Here is a 25,125-nt window from a genome sequence, read left to right as displayed (position 1 = left end):
TTTAATTTTCACACTTGACTGTGTCAGTAACTCTGACTCGTGGTACAAGAATAAGAGCCTCACCTCAGCTTCACAGATCTTGTTTCCGTTTCTCATTCTGCTTTGCATGCGCTGTGGGAGCTTCGACCAGTGACTGCACCTTCCTGGGCTTCAATCTCATCCTCTGCAATTTGTCTCACATGTGCACTGTCAAGATTAAGAGAGGTAGCATTTTCTTAAAAGCTGGTACTTTTCATGCTTAAATGCTGATTTCCCACCTTCTCCCTTCCTCCCCCTTGCCCTACCTTCTTTCTCCTTCCCTGCACTCCTCTTTCCTTCCTTTGTCCTTCATAGGTGCTATGATGAAGGCAAAGAAGTAGAACACAGGGTCCTTGCTCAGAGGAAGTTCATCTTCAATCAGGCTTCAGTTTTCACTTCTCTAACACATAAAGGCTGGGATACACAGATGTCCATTCCCTCAAGGAGCTTATAGAAAACCAGAGCTAAATACAAGGGGGAGAAAACCCCACAGGAAGCATGACATTTTATAAACATTTTCAAGCGTTCAGAAATCATGAAGAAGAAGGGACGGAAAAGCCACATCAGGGTCCAGCAGTAAGGTGTCAGAGGGGGAAACCCAAGAGGTACGATAGTTCTCCTTGCCTGATTCAAAAAACAAGCCCCCCCCAAAAAAATGTTAAAGGGAAGTAGAAGTTCACCAGTCACGGCAACTATTTCTGGGCACCACATTTTCTGAAGAGAATCTGGTGCGTACCAACTACTACATTTTTTTTTAGTCCTCTGGGTCCTATGATTATTGAACCTCGTGGGAAAAAATCTAAACTTACATGAAACTGAAACAAGAGAAAGAAAATGAAAGGAGAAGAGGAAAGAAGGAAGAAAGGAAGGAAACTACCTTAGGCTTTCACTTCTAAGTACTAAGTCCCAGACCAGTTCCCTTTATTTATTCATTCTATGAGTGAAAAAAAGGAGGAAAAAGGGAGGGGGGCGGGGGGGAAGGTGGAAGGAAGAAGGAAGGGTGGGAAGAAAACTTGGAAATGGATATTATCTTCTGTTTAAACAAGAGGAAACTAAGGTCAAGAGAAAATGCCTTGCCCAAGGCAGCAGAGTCATAAGAACTAGGACTGAAAGCCAGTTCTGTGTGACTGCAAAGCTCGGACTCCCTCAGGGCATCCCGATCCCTGGGTCAGAGTCCACTTTGTCCCCCAAATGATAGCATCAGCGGTTAAGGTATGGTCTGAAGAGCCAGGACATCATGGGAGCAGCAATAAAAAGCACAGAGAGAAGAGCCCTCTCAGGTGCCCAGTGAATCCCACCACTCTTGCGATATTCTCCACAAGATTAACTTCTCGGGCTTCCCTGGTGGCGCAGTGGTTTAGAATCTGCCTGCTGATGCAGGGGACACGGGTTCGAGCCCTGGTCCGGGAAGATCCCACATGCCGCAGAGCAACTAGGCCTGTGCACCACAACTTCTGAAGCCCACATGCCTAGAGCTCGTGCTCTGTGACAAGAGAAGCCACTGCAATGAGAAGCCCTGCGCACCACAGCGAAGAGTGACCCCCGCTCACCGCAACTAGAGAAAGCCCGCAAGCAGCGACAAAGACCCAGCACAGCCAAAAATAAATAAATAAATTTAGTAAAAAAAGATTAACTTCTCCCTGTGCTACTGACTAAGTTAACCCTGGGTGGGTCACTTAACCTCTCTTGTCCAAAGTTGCCTTCTCTGTAAAATGGGTCCATAACATCTTCATCATTTGATGAAAGAGACTGGATTAGCTGAAATCTTGAGCTCCTGTCCAGGTTGAAGTTTTTAGATGTTACTCACATCACAGAATTTCACACCTAGAAAAAAAGTGTAGAAATTCATGTGTCTCAAGCTTGAGAAATGGCTAGACTCTTGGCAGAGATTTCCATTTGGCCCATTTGCCTGTTCTCTTCTTTTGCATAATGATAGAATTTTTAGTTGGTCACAAGACTGCCCAACTAAAGAGATTTCTTGGTCTCCCTTGAAGGTAGGGGTGGCCATATGATCAAACTATAGGTAGTGGATGTGAATTAAAAAGTGATGTGTGTAACTTCTGCCCTTAAAATGAAAGGGTAGGGGGCTTCCCTGGTGGTGCAGTGGTTGAGAGTCCGCCTGCCGATGCAGGGAACACGGATTCATGCCCCGGTCTGGGAAGATCCCACATGCCACGGAGCGGCTGGGCCCGTGAGCCATGGCCGCTGAGCCTGCGCGTCCGGAGCCTGTGCTCCACAACAGGAGAGGCCACAATAGTGAGAGGCCCGCGTACCGCAAAAAAAAAAAAAAAAAATGGTAGGCTCTCCCCTTTCCTCCTTTCCTCCTTTCCTCCTTGCCTCCTTCCTTTTGGATGAAATGCACACTTGATGGCAGGAACTGGGGCTGCCATCTTGGATCACAGGTTGGAAGGCACATGATGAGGACTATAGAGCAACACAATGGGAAGAGCTCGGGTCCTGATGCTCAAGAAACCATCATTCTATCCCTGGACCGCCTACCTGGACTTCATATATGAGAGAGAAATAAATTCCTATTTTGTTCATGCTACTGTCTTCTAACAAATACATCCTTTTTAAGGAAAAAAAATCACAGATTGTCCAATTTGGGAAACAGACTGCATGGAAAGTGAAATGGAAGACATTTTAGACTTATTCATGGTGCTGCCATAGTCATAAATAGAAAGTCAAATGGGGCCACTGAAATCTCACATCTATACATAGAAATGGAGATGGGGGAGGGTCAAGTAGATAATCCAAATTATGTTTCTATGGAATGGGGAGAGGGCTGGATAACCATTTCAATGGATACACAGAATTATCACAAAACTTTTAAATTACATTGACCCCTACCCTGAACCCAGGGGCCAGAGGAGCCCAGTTAGAGGAAAAATGATCTAATCCATTCATTTTCAAACCAAATTCCACTTTGACTCCAGGACAATATCTGGTAGCGGGAGAAGTCCAGGGAGGAGGAGGCAGGACAAGATGAGGTCAGCAGATCTCCAGGCCCCAACACTTGCCTTAACTGCGACATCACTGCTTTTATCTGTTTTACATACTGAGGTCCCACAGAAAAATTCAAATGATTCTGTTGTTCAAGTTTGAATAAGTTCAACCTCCTGGTTAATAGAGGAAGGAACTAGTACCCAGAAAGGGGAATTGACTTGTCTACAGCCACATAGTGAGGAAGAGGACAAGTTCTCAGGCCTAGGAATCAGCCTCTTTCACTGAATCAGACCTATTTATTGATCAGGCCAGACACAGCTTCTAGCCCGGGGATAACCCTCTCTTACCCAAGAGTCAGAGCTTCCCTTTTGTTTGTGATTTTTAAGTGACTCTCTCATCCACACAGGTGCTTCAGCCAGAAGAGAAACAGCCTTTGATCACAGCAGATGCTCATAGCCTGAGAACGAGCCAGTGAATTCCTATGCAGGCCCCAGGAAGTCACAGGCCATCCAGCCTGCTCAGCTGACCCAGAGAGGGTTGGATCTTTCCTGGTCAGAATGGGCCTTGAGAGTAGAGCAAGGGAAGGCGTCACATTTCCTGTCCCATCAGGACCATGACCAAAGGTGTCTTCTTCTCAGAAGGTAGGATCAGGTGGGTGCCAGGAACAGGCCCCCAAATTCCTGGGCACAAGTGTTGGTCACTCAGATTAAGATTAGAAGTGATTGAGAATTCCCTGTTGGTGCACTGGTTAGGACTTGGTGCTTTCACTGCCAGGCCCAGGTTCAATCCCTGGTTGGGGAACTAAGATCCTGCAAGCCATGCAGTCCAGCCAAAAAAAAAAAAAAAAAAAAAGATGAAAAGTGATTATTCATTGGAATGATCCAGAAGTTCCCAGTTCTCAAAGGCCTTTTACACACATTATCTCGGTCGGGGGCTCATACAGTACTAGAGGGGAGGTGGGTCAGAAATCAATATGGCCTCATGATGCCGTCATAGACACTGGAGGCCCATCAGGATCTCACTAGAATGTGAATTCTTCCAGGTAAGGGGATTGGGTTGATTTTGTTCACTATTTCCCTAGTATTTATGGCACTACACTTGGACTGATGCCCATTAACTGTTTGCTTCATAAATGAAGAAACAGCCTCTGCCAATCTTCCCAACCTCATCTCTCCTCAATCCCCCTATTAATATACCACCCACTCGTCCTTCCAGTCACTGAACCACAGGCAAGTCCCCAAGCGGAGGCAGCATTCTCTCCAGCCTGCGGTGTTTATACACACTCCTTTCTGAGCCTGAAATGGTCTCTGCCGCCTTTTCCTTCTACTGGACCTTTCTATCTCAATCTTGACATTCAGGGCTGCTGTGTTCAGATAAGCAAGTTGTTCACCAGGCAAGAGTGATCAGCCTAGGAGGCAACTGGGGACACAAAGATCTGCTTGGGCTCTGCTTGCCAAGCTGTACATCCAGGTATGAGGCTACATTTGTCCAGAAAAGGAGGAGCCTTTTTCAAATTTTCAGAGCTTCCATAAGGGCTAGGGTCCTGTTGACATCAGTTCTTCCAGGGGGCATTAACCCATATCCCAGAGCAGCTTAGAATCCACTCACAGTCTCTGGCCTTGATCATTTCCCCCCAGAAGCTATGAGGTCTCCCACTGCAGAGGCTGTCTTGTTAGAAGTTGTCTCAACCATTAAGACAGTGCCAGGCCCACAGTAGCGCTTCCAGCAATGTGTATGGAATGACAGAATGAGTGAATGAATAACGATGGGCTTAGAGAGGTGAACTGCCTTTTCCAGGGTCTCACAGTCAGTGATTGGCAGAGCTGGCTCGAGCCCCCCAGACCTCCTGGGATCTGGTCCAGAGCTTCCTTCCACAGTGGAAACCCATCTTTCAAACATCCCTTCTGGAAGCCAAGCCCTCAGAGACACCTTATTTAGCAGTGAAGACAAGCCAGATAAACCTAATTAATTTTGAGCACTCTCATGAAGCTTATTCACTTGGTCAGTGAGGGTTACTAGTGAACAGAAATATTTGGGGAGACTCATTTTTCCACCCCCAATTCATAATTCTGTCTACTCGTCACTCTTTAACCAGATTTAAGAGGTGCTAATGAAGTTCAAGCAGGCCTCAGGCCTCATGCCTCCAGCGCCGCTGTCCTGACCGGGCTTTGCCCCTTGATGCTTATCCTGCAAACTTAAACCAAAGGGGCTTGACCAAGTGGCTTCTCCAAAGGACCCTGGAGCTAAAAGCATCTCACACTTTGGTCTTTGGGGGATAATGTGATCCAGATCCCCTGATGACAAAGCTGTGCAGGAGAAAGTGAGGAGGAATGCAGAAAATTACCACACTGGCAGCGGGGAGACCCAGGTCCCTGTCTTGTTAGGATAGGTAATTCCTCATTGGAGAAGTAAGATTTGACTAGAGCCACTTGGCCTACAGAGGACAATCCCAAGGCAGAGCTGTCTGGAAGATGTGAAAGATGATCAAGAGACAAGGGGCTTTGACTGCTTCTCTCTCCAAGGTGGGGGCTGTGATAGGAGTAGAGAGAACCCAGGAGTAGTCACCACTGCCCCCTCCACCACTTTATTGCTCTGTGACCTTAGGCAAGTCACTGACGGTCTCTGAACCTCAGTTTCTCATCTGAATAAGGGAGATAAAAATACATACGTTGAAAAGGGTTTTTTTTTTTTTTTTTTGGTCACACCCTTCTTTCCGTATCTGCTTATCACTACTAGAGCAGAGAGGAGAGAGCCTGGGCTCCAGGCTCAGACTTGCAGTGTGATTCTGAGTAAGTTACTTTCTTCAGTCTCAATTTTCTCCTTTGTAAAATACCATCTACCGCATAGAGTTGTTCCAAGGATTAAAAGAAAGGAATATATATAAAGTACTTGTTTAGTAAGTGCTGAACAAGTGTGAACAACTCTTACATTGTGTCTTACTACTAAATTACTAATAAAGACAGACCACAGATTAAAGGGCAGAGTACTGGGGTTCCAGCCCCAATTTGGGCATTTGTGTTTTGTGATCTTAAATAATTAAGTACCCTCTCTGGGCCTCCATTTATTCCCTCAGTAAAATGAAGGGCTGGGGTCTCCCTAAGGGCCTTCCCCCATTACATTCTGTGGATGCCAGAATCTCTTCCCCTTTGGACCTTCTGCTCCCAGGGCCTAAAATGTCCATTGTCAGCCTGTGGAATTCCCTGCTCATCCTGTAGGGCCAGGTTAAATGAACTTCCTCTGGGCATATTTCCCTAAAGGGCACAGAAACAAGCAAGCAAACAAAGTAAGTCATGGTGCTTTCCCTGGCTTTTAGTGGTCACCTGGATTCTGCACTTCCGGCTTTACTTAGTTCTCTTGTCCTCTCCCCACCCAGCAAACCCAGTATGCCTGGAGGGCATGGCTCTGGTAGAATAATAGATTATACCTGAGCTTTGAAGGCAGATCAGGGCCAAACCGAATTCTGTCCCACATATCTAGATGATATCGGTAAGTCACTTCATCTCTCTAAGACTCAACTGCCTCATCTGAAAAATGGGAGACTAAGGTCGACCTCACAGGTTGTGAGAATTCAATGCAGGAACCACCAAGAGCTGGGACGTGAGAATGAGAGGTGGTCATTCCAAAGGGCTGGAAGTTGCCCTTCTCTTCGGAAACGTCCCCGGGCTGCGGCACGAATGAAGCATGAAATACAGTGTTTGGTGGACAGCACTCTGTGCGTGGAGCTGCTTGGAAATCCAAATCCTCCGGCCGCCAGGCCTCCCTGACAGATAAACTGCCGCCACAAAGAGTTAATGTTCAATCACCCTTCCGACCCCGTGCCTTTCAAAAGGAGGACTGGCTGGAAGCCCTGGACTGCTCCCACTGGGTGCGTGCCTGCCCACCCGAGAAAGTCTGGGGAGGGCGGGGAGTGGGCGGGGAGGCAGGCCAAACAAAATCTGTTTTTGTGATGTCACCGCAAACACTCTCCCAGATAAATGCCCAGCTACAAAGCATCTGCATTGCATGCCAAAACGTCCGGCTGGGCAGAAAACAAGAAATCAGGTCCCCAGTGGCCCGCACAGTCCCGCCCCGGGCGCCCGCCTCCCAGGCCCGGGACGGAGGGACGGCAGGAGCCCAGCGGCCCAGGAAGGACCGCAGCTGGCTCAGCTCCCGGCCGCCCTCCCCGCCCCCCCGGCGACAGGCCCCGCACCGGCTCGCAGGACAACCAATCAGCGCTTCCTTCTCCCCCAGAACCTGAAGGGACCGCCCGGATCCGTCGCTGCGGGAGGAAAGCCGGGGACCAAAACAAACAAAAACGCGAATGCCGAGGAAAGGCACAAAGCGGGCCACGCAGGCAGCAGAGGTAACGCTGGAAGAAACCGCGACTGACCTCCTTGAAGATGTTAGAAGATATTCCACCTGTGAAAACGACGACAGAAATATTGAGGACGGAAGAGGAGGAGAATCGGAGAGTCAGTGCCCTTGGGGGGGAAAAAATAAGACGGTTGAAATTTTAAAAAGAAAGTCAATACTCCAAACACAGCAGTTGGCCCCCCACAGGGAGTTAATTATTCATGGATTGCATTACCCATCCCTGTGCCGTCCTGTCCCTCCTTCCGCAGCTTCAAGTCCAGGCTCCATCATTTTAATGACTCGGCCTCAACTCCCTTGCACCCGCGCCCATCAGTGTGCGCACCTGCACATTGCAAGCTGGGTAAATACAACTCTCCCGCCCGCCCTCACCTGCGCCCACCCGGCTGCACGTGGCGGAAGAAGCACACAGCCTGGCTGACTCCTCTCAACAAACTCCTGAAACCAAGCCCAAGTCCTACTGCACTTCCCGAGTGAATTCCGTTCCACTCCTCTAAAGGACCGTTCGACATCTTCTCTCTTGTCGTCCCCAACACCTCCTCCCCCGCCCTTCCTCACGGCTGCTAATCTTGCTTTGATTTTACTGAGGAAACAGACTCAGAGAGAACTTCCTCCAGCCACCACCCGCTCCTCCATCCCACATGGATATCCGCGCTTGCTTTCGCCCATCCTCTCTGCCCTCCCTCCCGACGTCGGCCACGTCGCTCTGCCTGGTCCTTTCACGGGCCTCACGTTTGCTGGTACTCTGTGCCCACGTCCTTCACTGCCCCAAGCCACCGTCCCTCCTCTCCCGCACCATCACTTTCACCTTCCTGGCTAAATCATTCTCCTCGGCACATAAACATTCTGTAATTTCTCCCATCTTTAGAAACAGGAGCAAACCCAAACCAAACAGCTCTTTTGATTCCATATTTTCCTCCCGCTACCTACCCATTTCTCAGCATCCTTTACAGTACAACTTATCAAGGACAGTCTGCGCCCCCGGTTTTCAAACTGGTTTGGTTTATACACCCACAAAAGAATTTTGAAAAATTATGTACTCTAACACGCATTTTACACTGACATCTAAAATTGTTCATTGTAAGTTTACATAGTTGCAAAGAAATTTATGGCAATTTGTAAATATTGAAAATTTGAAATAAAGGTACTACTAAGTCACTTTTAAATGATCTAGATGAAAGTGAATATCATAGTGTTCTGATGCCTACATTTACTTTAAAAAAATGTATAGAGTCTTTTGCAAGGAGCCCGCGAGGGGGGTTGGCGCGCGCTAAACGGGAGAAGCACTGGTTTGAGAAAAGCATGGGTCGCAAGTACACATTGGGACCCTGCCATTAATGGAGGGGAAAAGCGGGGAGACGCCAGCAGGAAACCCATGCTTCCAAGAAAACACTATGGCACCTCTTTCAATGAATTTCCCTTGGGGTCCTGTCATGGATTCCATCCTGTAAGCTGGTAGGAAGCCTGAAGGCTTGATGGGATTCCAGTGTGATAGGAGGCAAGGACATGCTTCAGGACCCCGGAGGAAGATGGCGGAAGAGTAAGACGCGGAGATCACCTTCCTCCCCACAGATACATCAGAAATTCATCTACACGTGGAACAACTCCTACAGAACACCTACTGAACGCTGACAGAAGACCTCAGACCCCCCAAAAGGCAAGAAGCTCCCCACATACCTGGGTAGGGCAAAAGAAAAAAAGAATAAACAGAGACAATAGGATAGGGACGGGACCTGCACCAGTGGGAGGGAGCCGTGAAGGGGGGAAGGTTTCTACACACTACAAGCCCCTTCGCGGGCGGAGACTGCAGGTGGCGGAGGGGGAAAGCTTCGGAGTAGCGGAGGAGAGCACAGCAACAGGGGTGCGGAGGGCAAAGCGGAGAGATTCTGGCACAGAGGACCGGTGCCCTCAGGCACACACCAGCCCGAGAGGCTTGTCTGCTCGGCCGCCGTGGCGGGCGGGGCTGGGAGCTGAGGCTCGGGTATCGGCTTTCAGTCGGAGCGCAGGGAGAGGACTGGGGCTGGCGGCAGGAAGAGAGCCTGAAGGAGTTAGTGCACCACGGCTAGCCCGGAGGGAGTCCGGGGAAAGGGTCTGGAGCTGCTGAAGAGGCAAGAGACTTTTTTCCCTTTTGTTTCCTGGTGCGCGAGGAGAGGGCATTAAGAGGGCTGCTTGGGGAAGCGCCGGTGACAGGCACGAGCCGCGGGTAAGGCACGGACCTCGGAGACGGGCGTGGGCCGCCGCCGCCGCCGCCGCCCGCCCGCCGCGGCCCGCCGCCGCCGCCGCCGCCGCCGCCGCCGCGGGGCCTGTGTGCGAGCGCGGGTCACTGTCCGCCCCGCCTTCCGGGGGGCCTGTGCACCCCGCCACTGCTGGGGTCCCCGAGACCCGGGGACGGCTTTCCCGGGAAAGCGCACGGAGCGCCACGGGCTGCTGCAACGTCACGCCGGCCTCTGCCGCCGCAGGCCCGCCCCACACTGCGCGCCCCTCCCTCCCCTCTGCCTGAGTGAGCCAGAGCCCCCGAATCAGCGGCTCCTTTAAACCCGTCCTGTCTGAGCGAAGAACGGACGCCCTCCGGCGACCTACGCGCAGAGGCGGGGCCAGGTCCAAGGCTGAGACCCGGGAGCTGTGAGAGCAGAGGCAGGGAAATCTCTCTGTGCAGCCTCGGAGGCAGCGGATTAAAGCTCCACGGTCCATTTGATGTGCCCTGCGTCTGTGGAGTGCATGAATGGACAGCGAATCATCCCAAATTGAGGAAGTGGACTTTGAGGACAAGATTTAAGACTTTCCCCCCTTTTCCTCTTTTTACAACGAATTATTCCAAATTAAGGAGGTGGACTTAGAGAGCAAGATTTCAGACTTCTCGCCCTTTTCCTCTTTTTACAACGAATTATCCCAAATTGAGGAGGTGGACTTGGAGAGCAAGATTTTTGATTTTTCCCCCTGCTCTCTTTTTGTGAATGTGTATGTGTAATCTTCTGTGTAAGATTCTCTCTGTATAGCTTTGCTTCCACCATATGTCTCAGGGTTCTATCGGTCCGGTTTTTTTTTTTTTTTTTTTTTCAATAATTACTTTCTAATTTTAATAACGCTACTATATTTCATACTTTATTCTATTTTACTTTACCTGCTCTTTCTTTTTTTCCTACTCTCCCTTCCTCCCTCCCTCCCTCCGCTCCTCCTTTCCTTCTTTCTTTTTCTTTCCTCCCTCCCACCCTTCTTCTTTCCACTTTCTTTTTCTTTCCTTCCTCCCTCCCTCCTGTCTTTCTTCCTTTCCTTTCTCCCTCCCTCCCTCCTTTCTTTCCATCCTTCCTCCCTCCCTCCCTCCCTCCTTTCTTTCTTCCTTCCTTCCTTCCTTCCTTTCTTCCCTTCTTCCTTTCTTTCCCTCTCTCTTTCTTTCTTCTACTAATTCTTTCTTTCTACTTTTTCTCCCTGTTACTCTGAGCCGGGTGGATGAAAGGCTCTTGGTGCTGCAGCCAGGAGCCAGTGCTGTGCCTCTGAAGTGGGAGAGCCAACTTCAGGACACGGGTCCACAACAGACCTCCCAGCTCCACATAATATCAAGCAGCGAAAATCTCCCAGAGATCTCCATCCCAACACCAGCACCCAGCTTCAGTCAACGACCAGCAAGCTACAGTGCAGGTCACCCTATGCCAAGCAACTAGCAAGGCAGGAACACAACCCCACCCATTAGCAGAGAGGCTACCTAAAAACATAATAAGGCCATAGGCACCCCAAAACACACCACCAGACGTGGACCTGTCCACCAGAAAGACAAGATCGAGCCTCAACCACCAGAGCACAGGAATTAGTCCCCCCCACCAGGAAGCCTACCCAACCTACTGAAACAACCTTAGCCACTGGGGTCAGACACCAAAAACAACGGGAACTACGAATCTGCAGCCGGCAAAAAGGAGACCCCAAACACAGTAACATAAGCAAAATGAGAAGGCAGAAAAACACACAGCAGGTGAAGGAGCAAGATAAACACCTACCAGACCTAACAAATGAAGAGGTAATAGGCAGTCTACCTGAAAAAGAATTCAGAATAATGATAGTAAAGCTGATCCAAGATTCTATTTCCATGATCCATAATCTTGGAAATAGAATAGACAACATGCAAGAAACAGTTAACAAGGACCTAGAAGAACTAAAGATGAATCAAGCATCGATTAAAAACACAATAAATGAAATGAAAAATACTCTAGATGGGATCAATAGCAGAATAACTGAGGCAGAAGAACGGATAAGTGAGGTGGAAGATAAAATAGTGGAAATAACTGATGCAGAGCAAAATAAAGAAAAAAGAATGAAAAGAACAGAGGAGAGTCTCAGAGATCTCTGGGACAACATTAAACGCACCAACATTCGAATTATAGGGGTTCCAGAAGAAGAAGAGAAAAAGAAAGGGACTGAGAAAATATTTGAAGAGATTATAGTTGAAAACTTCCCTAATTTGGGAAAGGAAATAGTTAATCAAGTCCAGGAGGCACAGAGAGTCCCATACAGAATAAATCCAAGGAGAAATACACCAAGACACATATTAATCAAACTGTCAAAAATTAAACACAAAGAAATCATATTAAAAGCAGCAAGGCAAAAACAACAAATAACACACAAGGGAATCCCCATAAGGTTAACAGCTGATCTCTCAGCAGAAACCCTACAAGCCAGAAGGGAGTGGCAGGACATAATTAAAGTGATGAAGGAGAGAAACCTGCAACCTAGATTACTCTACCCAGCAAGGATCTCATTCAGATTTGATGGAGAAATTAAAACCTTTACAGACAAGCAAAAGCTGAGAGAGTTCAGCACCACCAAACCAGCTTTACAACAAATGCTAAAGGAACTTCTCTAGGCAAGAAACACAACAGAAGGAATATACCTACAATAACGAACCCAAAGCAATTAAGGAAATGGGAATAGGAACATACATATCAATAATTACCTTAAATGTAAATGGACTAAATGCTCCCACCAAAAGACACAGAGTGGCTGAATGGATACAAAAACAAGACCCATATATATGCTGTCTACAAGAGACCCACTTCAGACCTAGAGACACATACAGATTGAAAGTAAAGGGATGGAAAAAGATATTCCATGCAAATGGAAATCAAAAGAAAGCTGGAGTAGCAATTCTTATATCAGACAAAATAGACTTTAAAATAAAGACTATTAGAAGAGACAAGGAAGGACACTACATAACGATAAAGGGATCGATCCAAGAAGAAGATATAACAATTGTAAATATTTATGCACCCAACATAGGAGCACCTCAATACATAAGGCAAATACTAACAGCCAAAAAAGGGGAAATCGACAGTAACACACTCATAGTAGGGGACTTTAACACCCCACTTTCACCAATGGACAGATCATCCAAAATGAAAATAAATAAGGAAACACAAGCTTTAAATGATACATTAAACGAGATGGACTTAGTTGATATTTATAGGACATTCCATCCAAAAACAACAGAATACACATTTTTCTCAAGTGCTCATGGAACATTCTCCAGGATAGATCATATCTTGGGTCACAAATCAAGCCTCGGTAATTTTAAGAAAATTGAAATTGTATCAAGTATCTTCTCCGACCACAATGCTATGAGACTAGACATCAATTACAGGAAAAGATGTGTAAAAAATACAAACACATGGAGGCTAAACAATACACTACTCAATAACGAAGTGATCACTGAAGAAATCAAAGAGGAAATTAAAAAATACCTAGAAACAAATGACAATGGAGACACGACGACCCAAAACCTATGGGACGCAGCAAAAGCAGTTCTAAGGGGGAAGTTTATAGCAATACAATCCCACCTTAAGAAACAGGAAGCATTTCGAGTAAACAACCTGACCCTGCACCTAAAGCAATTAGAGAAAGAAGAACAAAAATACCCCAAAGCTAGCAGAAGGAAAGAAATCATAAAGATCAGATCAGAAATAAATGAAAAAGAAATGAAGGAAACGATAGCAAAGATCAACCAAACTAAAAGCTGGTTCTTTGAGAAGATAAACAAAATTGACAAACCATTAGCCAGACTCATCAAGAAAAAAAGGGAGAAGACTCAAATCAATAGAATTAGAAATGAAAAAGGAGAAGTAACAACTGACACTGCAGAAATACAAAAGATTATGAGAGATTACTATAAGCAACTCTATTCCAATAAAATGGACAACCTGGAAGAAATGGACACATTCTTAGAAATGCACAACCTGCCAAGACTGACTCAGGAAGAAATAGAAAATATGAATAGACCAATCACAAGCACTGAAATTGAAACTGTGATTAAAAATCTTCCATCAAACAAAAGCCCAGGACCAGATGGCTTCACAGGTGAATTCTATCAAACATTTAGAGAAGAGCTAACACCTATCCTTCTCAAACTCTTCCAAAATATAGCAGAGGGAGGAACACTCCCAAACTCATTCTACGAGGCCGACATCACCTTGATACCAAAACCAGGCAAGGATGTCACAAAGAAAGAAAACTACAGGCCAATATCACTGATGAACATAGATGCAAAAATCCTCAACAAAATACTAGCAAACAGAATCCAACAGCACATTAAAAGGATCATACACCATGATCAAGTGGGGTTTATCCCAGGAATGCAAGGATTCTTCAATATACGCAAATCAATCAATGTAATACACCATATTAACAAGTTGAAGGAGAAAAACCATATGATCATCTCAATAGATGCAGAGAAAGCTTTCGACAAAATTCAACACCCATTTATGATAAAAACCCTGCAGAAAGTAGGTATAGAGGGATCTTTCCTCAACATAATAAAGGCCATATATGACAAACCCACAGCCAACATTGTCCTCAATGGTGAAAAACTGAAACCATTTCCACTAAGATCAGGAACAAGACAAGGCTGCCCACTCTCACCACTCTTATTCAACATAGTTTTGGAAGTTTTAGCCACAGCAATCAGAGAAGAAAAGGAAATAAAAGGAATCCAAATTGGAAAAGAAGAAGTAAAGCTGTCACTGTTTGCAGATGACATGATACTATACATAGAGAATCCTAAAGATGCTACCGAAAAACTACTAGAGCTAATCAATGAATTTGGTAAAGTAGCAGGATATAAAATTAATGTACAGAAATCTCTGGCATTCCTATACACTAATGATGAAAAATCTGAAAATGAAATCAAGAAAACACTCCCATTTACCATTGCAACAAAAAGAATAAAATATCTAGGAATAAACCTACCTAAGGAGACAAAAGACCTGTATGCAGAAAACTATAAGACACTGATGAAAGAAATTAAAGATGATACAAATAGATGGAGAGATATACCATGCTCCTGGATTGGAAGAATCAATATTGTGAAAATGACTCTACTACCGAAAGCAATCTACAGATTCAATGCAATCCCTATCAAACTACCAATGGCATTTTTCACAGAACTAGAACAAAAAATTTCAAAATTTGTTTGGAAAAACAAAAGGCCCCGAATAGCTAAAGCAATCTTGAGAACGAAAAACGGAGCTGGAGGAATCAGGCTCCCTGACTTCAGACTATACTACAAAGCTACAGTAATTAAGACAGTCTGGTACTGGCATAAAAACAGAAAGATAGATCAGTGGATCAGGATAGAAAGCCCAGAGATAAACCCACGCACATATGGCCAACTTATCTTTGATAAAGGAGGCAGGAATGTACAGTGGAGAAAGGACAGCCTCTTCAATAAGTGGTGCTGGGAAAACTGGACAGGGACATGTAAAAGTTTGAGATTAGATCATTCCCTAGCACCATACACAAAAATAAGCTCAAAATGGATTAAAGACTTAAATGTAAGGCCAGAAACTATCAAACTCTTAGAGGAAAACATAGGTAGAACACTCTATGACATAAATCACAGCAAGATCCTTTTGGACCCACCTCCTAGAGAAATGGAAATAAAAACAAAGATAAACAAATGGGACCTAATGAAACTTCAAAGCTTTTGCACAGCAAAGGAAACCATAAAGAAGACCAAAAGACAACCCTCAGAATGGGAGAAAATATTTGCAAATGAAGCAACTGACAAAGGATTAATCTCCAAAATTTATAAACAGCTCATGCAGCTCAATAGCAAAAAAACAGACAACCCAATCCAAAAATGGGCAGAAGACTTAAATAGGCATTTCTCCAAAGAAGATATACAGACTGCCAACAAACACATGAAAGAATGCTCAACATCATTAATCATTAGAGAAATGCAAATCAAAACTACAATGAGATATCATCTCACACCAGTCAGAATGGCCATCATCAAGGAATCTAGAAACAATAAATGCTGGAGAGGGTGTGGAGAAAAGGGAACACTCTTGCACTGCTGGTGGGAATGTGAATTGGTACAGCCACTATGGAGAACGGTATGGAGGTTCCTTAAAAAACTACAAATAGAACTACCATATGACCCAGCAATCCCACTACTGGGCATATACCCTGAGAAAACCATAATTCAAAAAGAGACATGTACCAAAATGTTCATTGCAGCTCTATTCACAATAGCCCGGAGCTGGAAACAACCTAAGTGTCCATCATCGGATGAATGGATAAAGAAGATGTGGCACATATATACAATGGAATATTACTCAGCCATAAAAAGAAACGAAACTGAGCTATTTGTAATGAGGTGGATAGACCTAGAGTCTGTCATACAGAGTGAAGTTAGTCAGAAAGAGAAAGACAAATACCGTATGCTAACACATATATACGGAATTTAAAAAAAAAATGTCATGAAGAACCTAGGGGCAAAACGAGAATAAAGACACAGACCTACTTGAGAATGGACTTGAGGATATGGGGAGGGGGAAGGGTAAGCTGTGACAAAGCGAAAGAGAGGCATGGACATATATACACTACCAAACGTAAGGTAGATAGATAGTGGGAAGCAGCCGCAGAGCACAGGGAGATCAGCTCGGTGCTTTGTGACCGCCTGGAGGGGTGGGATGGGAAGGGTGGGAGGGAGGGAGATGCATGAGGGAAGGGATGTGGGAACAGATGTATATGTATGACTGATTCACTTTGTTATAAAGCAGAAACTAATTAAAAAAAAAAAAAGAGAAATCTAGAAACAATAAATGCTGGAGAGGGTGTGGAGAAAAGGGAACACTCTTGCACTGCTGGTGGGAATGTGAATTGGTACAGCCACTATGGAGAACGGTATGGAGGTTCCTTAAAAAACTACAAATAGAACTACCATATGACCCAGCAATCCCACTACTGGGCATATACCCTGAGAAAACCATAATTCAAAAAGAGACATGTACCAAAATGTTCATTGCAGCTCTATTCACAATAGCCCGGAGCTGGAAACAACCTAAGTGTCCATCATCGGATGAATGGATAAAGAAGATGTGGCACATATATACAATGGAATATTACTCAGCCATAAAAAGAAACGAAACTGAGCTATTTGTAATGAGGTGGATAGACCTAGAGTCTGTCATACAGAGTGAAGTTAGTCAGAAAGAGAAAGACAAATACCGTATGCTAACACATATATACGGAATTTAAAAAAAAAATGTCATGAAGAACCTAGGGGCAAAACGGGAATGAAGACGCAGACCTACTTGAGAATGGACTTGAGGATATGGGGAGGGGGAAGGGTGGGCTGTGACAAGGCGAAAGAGAGGCATGGACGTGTATACACTACCAAACGTCAGGTAGATAGATAGTGGGAAGCAGCCGCAGAGCACAGGGAGATCAGCTCGGTGCTTTGTGACCGCCTGGAGGGGTGGGATGGGGAGGGTGGGAGGGAGGGAGATGCATGAGGGAAGGGATGTGGGAACAGATGTATATGTATGACTGATTCACTTTGTTATAAAGCAGAAACTAATTAAAAAAATAAATAAATAAACTTAAAAAAAAAAAAAAAAAAAAAATGTATAAAAGAACTCTTCTCAACAATCAGAAATTTTACAGTTTCTTTTATTCCTTGAACTCATATTTTCATTCCATTTACCTCTCCTCCAGAATCTTAACCTAATACAGATTATAAGATTGAAAGCCTTTTATTGATCATCATATCATATATCTCTAAAATGTATATAAATACTATATAAGATGTTTTGTTTCCTCTAACCATATGGTTCTAAGCATTAAAAAATTCCATCTGTACTGAGTTATCATTATAATGATTAGTACACACAATTGATCAAAATAACAAATCTGGATTTTTAAAAATAATTCCTAAACATATAAAGTAAGGAAACATACAAAGTATAGGAAATGTATCTCATAATGGAATATCCGAGAATTTTCTTTAGTATATATATCCACTGGTATATAATATTTATCACTAGAATGACACAGAGTTAAGCATGAATTCTAGTCCTATTTATCATATTTACAGATGTCAGCACAGAGAACTTAGTGTCAAGAATCAGTTCATGGGGAAAGAGTTTTATTTATAGGACTGTGACTTCATTCTTTGAACTCCTAAGTTGTATGCCAAAAATCACACAGTGAACTATCATCAAAAATTATTTTTAAGAATATACCATCTGGGGCTTCCCTGGTGGCGCAGTGGTTGAGAGTCTGCCTGCCAATGCAGGGGACATGGGTTCGTGCCCCGGTCCGGGAAGATCCCACATGCCGCGGAGCGGCTAGGCCCGTGAGCCATGGCCGCTGAGCCTGCGCATCCGGAGCCTGTGCTCCGCAACGGGAGAGGCCACAACAGTGAGAGGCCCGCATACCAAAAAAAAAAAAAAAAAAGAATATACCATCTGATAACTACTAAATCAGGAGCTCCGTATAGCTGATTGCAAGATGCCTATCAGATTTTCAAGCAGAGCTGTCAAGGGACATCTGTCCTGCAGCAGGAACCGTGGTGCCCCAAGCAGGATCAGGATGTGAGAGGTGGCTGCAGAGGTTGCCCCTGACCCTGACCACATGTGGAATGGGGAGAGCGCTACACTCAAGTCAGTGACTCAGGTTCTAATCACAGGACCAGCCCTGCTGACAGTGTGACCTGGGACAAATTACAAAACCTCTCGGAGCCTCAGTTTCCCCTTGCCCCTTTCATACAGGTTCATAGATTCTGAAAACAGGGGGAACTCTCACTAGGAACACAGAGTTTTTGAGTTCTTTAACTTAGGAGAACAAAATAACACAGATTCAGATGCAACTGAATCACTAGTCACACTCTGAATTTTATTATTATTATTTTTACTTTTAAATGTAGTAAAATACATATTACATAAAAGTTACCATCTTAACCATTTCCAAGTGTACAGCTCAGTAGTGTTAAGTATATTCACCTTGTTGTGCAACCAACTGCCAGAACTTTTTCTTCTTGCAAAACTGAAACTCTATACCCATTAAACAACAACTATCCATTCTTCCCTGTCTGCAGTCCCTGGCAACCACTATTCTACTTCCTATTTCTATTTCTTTGACTATTCTTCATATAAGTGAAATTATGCAGTTTTTGTCTTTTTGTGGCTGGCTTATTTCATTTAGCAAACTGTCCTCAATATTCATCCATGTCAGGGCGTGTGTCAGAATTTTCTTCCTTGCTAAGGCTGAATGATATTCCATTTCAGGAATATACCAACTGTGAATTTTATTTCATGCTGAGATGAAACTTATTTATTCATAAAATATTTATTGAGCACCTACTATGTGTATATACATCTGGATATGATGTGCTTGTGAGCCAAACAGATATAAGTTTCATAGTCTAGTGTAAATGTAAAGTGGAGTCATTCTCCTGTCCTATCTTTTCATCCACCAACCAAGCCTGTGGGTCAGAATATCAAGTTGGCATCACAATCCCAGTATTCCAATCTGTAACCCTGAGACTACCTAGTTCCGTCCTCTACACATACAGCACATCTCCAGACCCTTCCTCACAAAAACCCAAACCTCTGCCCCGCTTTGATTCACTCCCTTATGATAGCTGCATAGGTGTCTGTATCTCTCATGAGATTGTAAACTTGTTTGCAAATAAGAAGCAAGTAAGATTTCTGTATCCCCTGCAGTTTACAAGGTACTTGGCACATAGAAATGTTCAAGAGTTGTTTTTTAATATTTACTCATAAAACTGGAAAATACTTTATTTGTTCAAAATTATTCAAATTCAAAATAATTCAAAAATTACGGCTTGCCTACTACATGCTAAGCTTTCTTCTAGGAGATTGGACTATCACAGAGAACAAGGCAAGTTTGACCCTTACTTTCATGACACATTCTGGTTAGGGAGTGCAAGAATCAACAATGAGTAAAAAACAGTAAAAGAAATAACAGACAGCGGTTAGAATAGGGTGCTTGAGTATCAAGGGCCTGGGTTTGCACTGCTTTATCCTGGAAGGTCAAGTAAGTCCTCTCTGCAGGAGTGTTAGTGGGGCAGAGATCTGATGAGAAGGAGGAGCCCAGCAGGGGAAGGTCACAGGGAAGAGTATTCTAGGCAGAAGGAACAGAAACTGCAGAGATCCTGATGCAGGAAAGTTATACTGATGCAGGTTAAAGCCATATTATTCCTAGTTTAGAGATAAGACCATCAAATCTAAGATTCAGTGACTTGCTCACCTCTCACAGAAGTGGTAGCTAGACTGGGAGTTGAGTACAGGCAGAAAGTAATCATATTTAAAGGGTGTGCAGACATTTTTCAAAGCAGTTCAATCCTCTAAGCCATAGAAAAGAAATAGTTTGACTGAACTGGATCCAAAATAAGCCCACACTTCTCATCCTACACAACCCTGATGGGCCATCCATCTCATCCACTTCTCATGTCTTTCTCCACCTCTACCATGTCCAAGTTGTTGATTCCTAAAGGTCTATCTTCAGCCTAGATGTCTGTTATGTCTATTCTGAGCTAGAGACCCTAGTCCCCAACTGGAATGCAAGCTCTATTTTGTTTTGTGTATTGCTATCCAAAACCAAAGCATTGTCCGGCACAGAGTAGGTACTCAATTAACATTTGTTGAATGAATGAATGAGTAACTAAATGAACTGCAGGCCTATTTATCCAACTATTTACTGGACACATCTATCTCAACATCTCACAAACAGGTGAAGTTCAGCATATCCCAAACAGAGTTCCTCATCTCTTCTACTCTCTCCTCCAAACTGCCCTTTCCCCGTTTTCTCTGTCTCTGAGATCAGTACACTCTCCACCTGATTGCCCAAGTCAGAAACCTGGGCACCATGTTTGATTTCTTCTCTCTGTTTTCACCCATATCTAACAGGCAATGAAGTCTTCTCAATTCTAACTCTTTATATTTCTAGAATCCGCCCTCCTGCTTGTACATCCCTTCTGGCTTTGCCTTGGCTAAAAATCTTATCACTTCTCTCCTGGGTTATTGTAATAGTCAACTTAACTGTCTCATTTCTTTCTGTCTCTCCTACATAAACCTCTATTCTACACAAGGCCCGTAAGAGTGATCATTTTAAAAAATATTTTTAAATTGTGAAAGCTACGTATTTATTCTAAAGATGTGGAAAGTACAGAAAAACTTGAAAAAGAAAACAGAAATCACCAGTATTTCCACTATGCAAAGATAACTATAGTTATTTTTTGGTTTTGGTACAGCTCCTCCCAATAGTTTTGCATATTTATTTATTCATTTGTTTGTTTATTTTAAATCAAAACCAGAATCACTGTATTTAAGCTCTGAATTCTTCTTTTTGGGTTGGCATTTTGTTTTGAATGCCTCCCTATACCTTGAAATATTGCCAAATGTACTTGAATGCTTTAACATATTGCATCAACTGGATGCATTGTGGTTTATTTAATCATTTTCCAATTAGTCAACATTTAGATTGTTTCCAATTTCATTATGTGCCTTCAGCACACATTCTTGTACATAAACTTTTGTCTTTATTTCTGATTATCTCCTTATGGTAAATTCCTAGAAGTAACATTAGTAGAGCAAATTATATGGCCATGCTTAAGGCTCTTAGTACTTTTGTCAAGTTGCCTCAGAGAAACTTTTTAGAAATGCAAATCTAATCATGCTATTCCCTTTTGAAAACCTCCAGAGATACTAGCTCAGACTTCTTAGGTAGGTATACAAGACTGCATGATTTGGTCTCAACTTACCTCTCTGACTTCATCTGCCATTGCTTTCACATGCGATCCCTTTATTTCAACCACATCAAGCTATATATCAGCTCATGAAATGTGTCAGCCCTTTGGACACGGTTGTGTTCTCTGCCAAGAACACCATGCTCCCTTTTCTTTATCTAGCCATCTCCTACTTGTTGTTTCAAAATTTAACATTAAGCAACATCTATATAAGATAGAAAAAATCTTCAATTTAAATGCTTGTGGTGAGTTGGGCTCTATATTAAAATATCATTTCATTTAATCATTATAACCATTTTGCATAAGTATTATGTTATCTCCAACATCCAACTGAAGAAACAGAGGTTCAAGAAGTGAGGGGCTTATGTAGTTAAGTGGCAGACTGGAGATTTAAACCCAAGTCTATCTGACTCTGAACCCACGTTCTTTACAATTTGCTTCCTCTCTGATCTTCCTGTCATTTAGATTCCTCTTTTTTGGGTTTCCAGAGTATCACGGGCTTACTTTTGTCTTTCTGTTTGTCCATCCATTAGTCTCCCTCGTTAGACTGTAAATTCCTTGAGGGCAAGAACTATGTCTTATTCAAAGTGTAGGGGCTCCGTGAACATTCACTGAATGGATGAGGAATGAATAAACAAACACTGGTTGTACTCTTATAACTCTGACCTCAGTTTTCCTTAATTTCCTTTGCTGTCACTGATGATGACTTTATGAGCTTGTCTCCTTGGGGGATCACCACTCATTTCCTCTGATGTCTTGATTCATGCTGGGGTCCTCCAACTGAGCAGAGGTGACATCATGGTTGTGGAACTCCCCTGCCAATCAAGGTGGACCCCCAGACAGCCTCCCGTGAATCAGGCAGAAAGAGAAAGATGTCGAGTGAGAGTGCCGATAGAAAGTTTCTGTTTGCCCACACATGCCAGAGTAATGAGAGGGAAGGAAACACAGAAATAGAAGGCAGAGGCTTAATGGGATGGAAAGAGGCCCCAGTGTGAGGCAGGAACTGGCCTTAAAGGATTAAAAAGAAAATGAAAAGTGAAAACTTGGCACATAGCTTCTATTGGAGTTAAAGAGATCAGGTCCACAGGAGTCATTGTCCACTGAGGCTGTACCACTGATGTCAAAACTCTTTCCAACCCTTCGTTCCAACACCCTGAATTCAAGGGCAGTGCGGTGCTTACTTAGGTACAATGGATTCCACCCCCCCACCCCCCATAAAAGGCACCTTCCATGGGGTGAGTTTCTGAGAGCTGCTTGGACCACATATTCCACAGTTTGGGCACCAAAGTGGCAATTATCCTTTATTTCCCCTCTCCGCTGTCACCGCAAACATCATAGCATCCCCACAAATGCTACCTAAGGGTTTGGGTCACCCACTCAGAAGAAGCAGAGCGAACATTCACGTACGTGCATATACTTGGACACACACACACACACACACACACTTGCATGCATGCCCAGAGATACACAATCATGTATTGGCAAATACATGTACATCCTTGCATATATAATTCTCACACACACACACACACACACACTTCCAAACATATACTAAAGAAGGGACTCTCTAGTCATCTATTCAATCAAAAATATTTAATCGAGTACTTACTCTGTGCTAGCCACTGTGCTCCATCCTAAGGAAATGACGGATAAGACATTGCCATTGCCTGCAAGGAGTTCACAGTCAATAGGTGAGATTGTTGGACATCTAGTCAATTGCAGAGCAAGAGGACAGTGGAAGGCCAGCAAAGCCATCCAACACAACCTCTGGGCTCAGTTTTCCCAGGTAGGTGGAGGCAGGTCTGATTGTTGACAATAACTAGGAAGAGGTAGCTACATATGCAAAAGCGAAGTGATATGAGTTTGGGAGAATTGCAAGCAATTCAGCATAGCTGGATTTTAGGGGACAAGGGGAAAGGTAGGTGTATCACAAGAAATAGGGGTTGAGGGATAGGGAGATCTCAGATCATGAAAGGAATCCCATGCTGAAATTCCAAATCTAGCGACATGGCAGACTTCATTAACGTAGAACTACCTTTCCCAGAAAAAACACATAGAAATACTGAATAAAATATAACAGTTCTCTCCACTGAATATAGTTCCCTTCCCCTATTAATACATGGACCAGATCAAAAGACATTCCATGTATCAGAAATAAAAGGAGAGTATAAAACCAAGGTAATAGCTTCTGGCTGAAGTTGAAGTTGGAGGGGCACATAAAAGCCAAATCACACTGTCTTATATATCCATCTAATAGGACTGAACTATTTTCTGAAATCCTTCTTTAGAAAGTTTAAAAAGAGAATAGGGCTTCCCTGGTGGTGCAGTGGTTGAGAGTCCACCTGCTGATGCAGGGGACATGGGTTCATGCCCCGGTCCAGGAAGATCCCACATGCTGCAGAGTGGCTGGGCCCGTGAGCCATGGCCGCTGAGCCTGTGCGTCCGGAGCCTGTGCTCCGCAACAGGAGAGGCCACAACAGTGAGAGGCCCGCATACCGCAAAAAAAAAAAAAAAAAAAGAGAGAGAATAGCATAATTTGATTGCATAGCCCAGGGTCTATGAACCCCCTGGGATTCTTTCCTGGCAGCAGCAAACACAAAACTGCTTTTTAGAGACCAGGATGCATGGGTCTCCCATAGACAACAGAAACCCTGCTATAGATAAGCTCACAGTAAAAAATTATAAACCACACAAACTCAACCTATTTAGTGTGCAAGATGAAAATAAAAATTCAGAGGGATTTTACTTATTCACACTTATCAGATTGTTAAAATTTTAAAGTCCAACAGTACCAGTTGTTGAAGATGGAAATCAAATAGAAATTACATATGCTGCTAGTAATAGTATAAATTTGATACAACTACTTCTGAGAGCATTTTGGCAATAATATCTGCTAAAGTGGTGATGCATATACTCTACCATCTAGCAATTCCATTTCTTTGTGTATTGGGACTAAAAGGAGAAATACATAAAGGAGTCTATTTCTGCACTGTCTGCAATAACAAAAAACTGGAAACAGTCTAAATGTCCATCAACTTTATAATGGACTAATAAGGTATGGTTTACCCATACAGTGATGCTACAGTGTTAAATGAACATTACGGATCTGTGTGCCATCATGTATGAATCGCAAAAACACGATGTTGAGTGATTAGAGCAGATTATAAAAAACATACTACTTTGATACTATTTATATATATGCTTATTTAAAACTCACAAAACAATTCTATATAGGGCTCATGGATGCATACAAATGTTGGGTCAAGTAAGAAAACCTGATTTGAAAGGGCACGCACCAAATTCAGGATAATAGTTACCTGGCGGAGAGACTGTGTGGAATGAAGGGACTGAAATTGTATCTTAACCCCTTCTTTCTTAACAACAACAATATTTGATCTGGAACAAATAGGGCAATATGCTAATCTCTTATAGTTGAGTGGAAGGCACATGGTTCTTGTGTTATTCTCTGTATTATATTACATTTTTTGAAATAAATTCAAAATTTAAAAGAAGAATAAATACCATGTGAAGGATTTTATTCCCTGAGCAGGTAAGTGACATGGTCAGATTTATGTTTAGAAGGTTCCCTTTGGCCGCTGTATGGAGGAATTCTTACAAGAATGTAGACTGAGGCAGTGATAACTGGTAAAGAGGCTATTGCAGTTGGTTAAAAAAGAGTTAATGAGGCCTCACATAAATAAAGGGAATAAAGGGAAGGGATGAGTTTGAAAGCTATTAAGAAGTAAAAATTGCCAATATCTTGTCAATCTTTTTAT

General features: G+C 43.6%; 1 long non-coding RNA gene across 1 annotated transcript; it reads right to left on the bottom strand.

Moving 5' to 3' along the window:
• Window positions 1-69: 69 nt before the first annotated feature.
• LOC308611978 lies at window positions 70-7,362 on the bottom strand. The gene is made up of 3 exons (XR_014015053.1): window positions 7,334-7,362; window positions 285-432; window positions 70-186 (listed from the first exon to the last, which is right to left on the bottom strand). It is a non-coding gene; the product is annotated as an uncharacterized lncRNA (long non-coding RNA).
• Window positions 7,363-25,125: the final 17,763 nt, after the last annotated feature.

This window comes from Mesoplodon bidens (assembly GCF_964165515.1).
Source record: "Mesoplodon bidens genome assembly, chromosome: 2".
Taxonomy (NCBI): domain Eukaryota; kingdom Metazoa; phylum Chordata; class Mammalia; order Artiodactyla; family Ziphiidae; genus Mesoplodon; species Mesoplodon bidens.
This window is presented reverse-complemented; position numbering and strand designations above follow the sequence as displayed.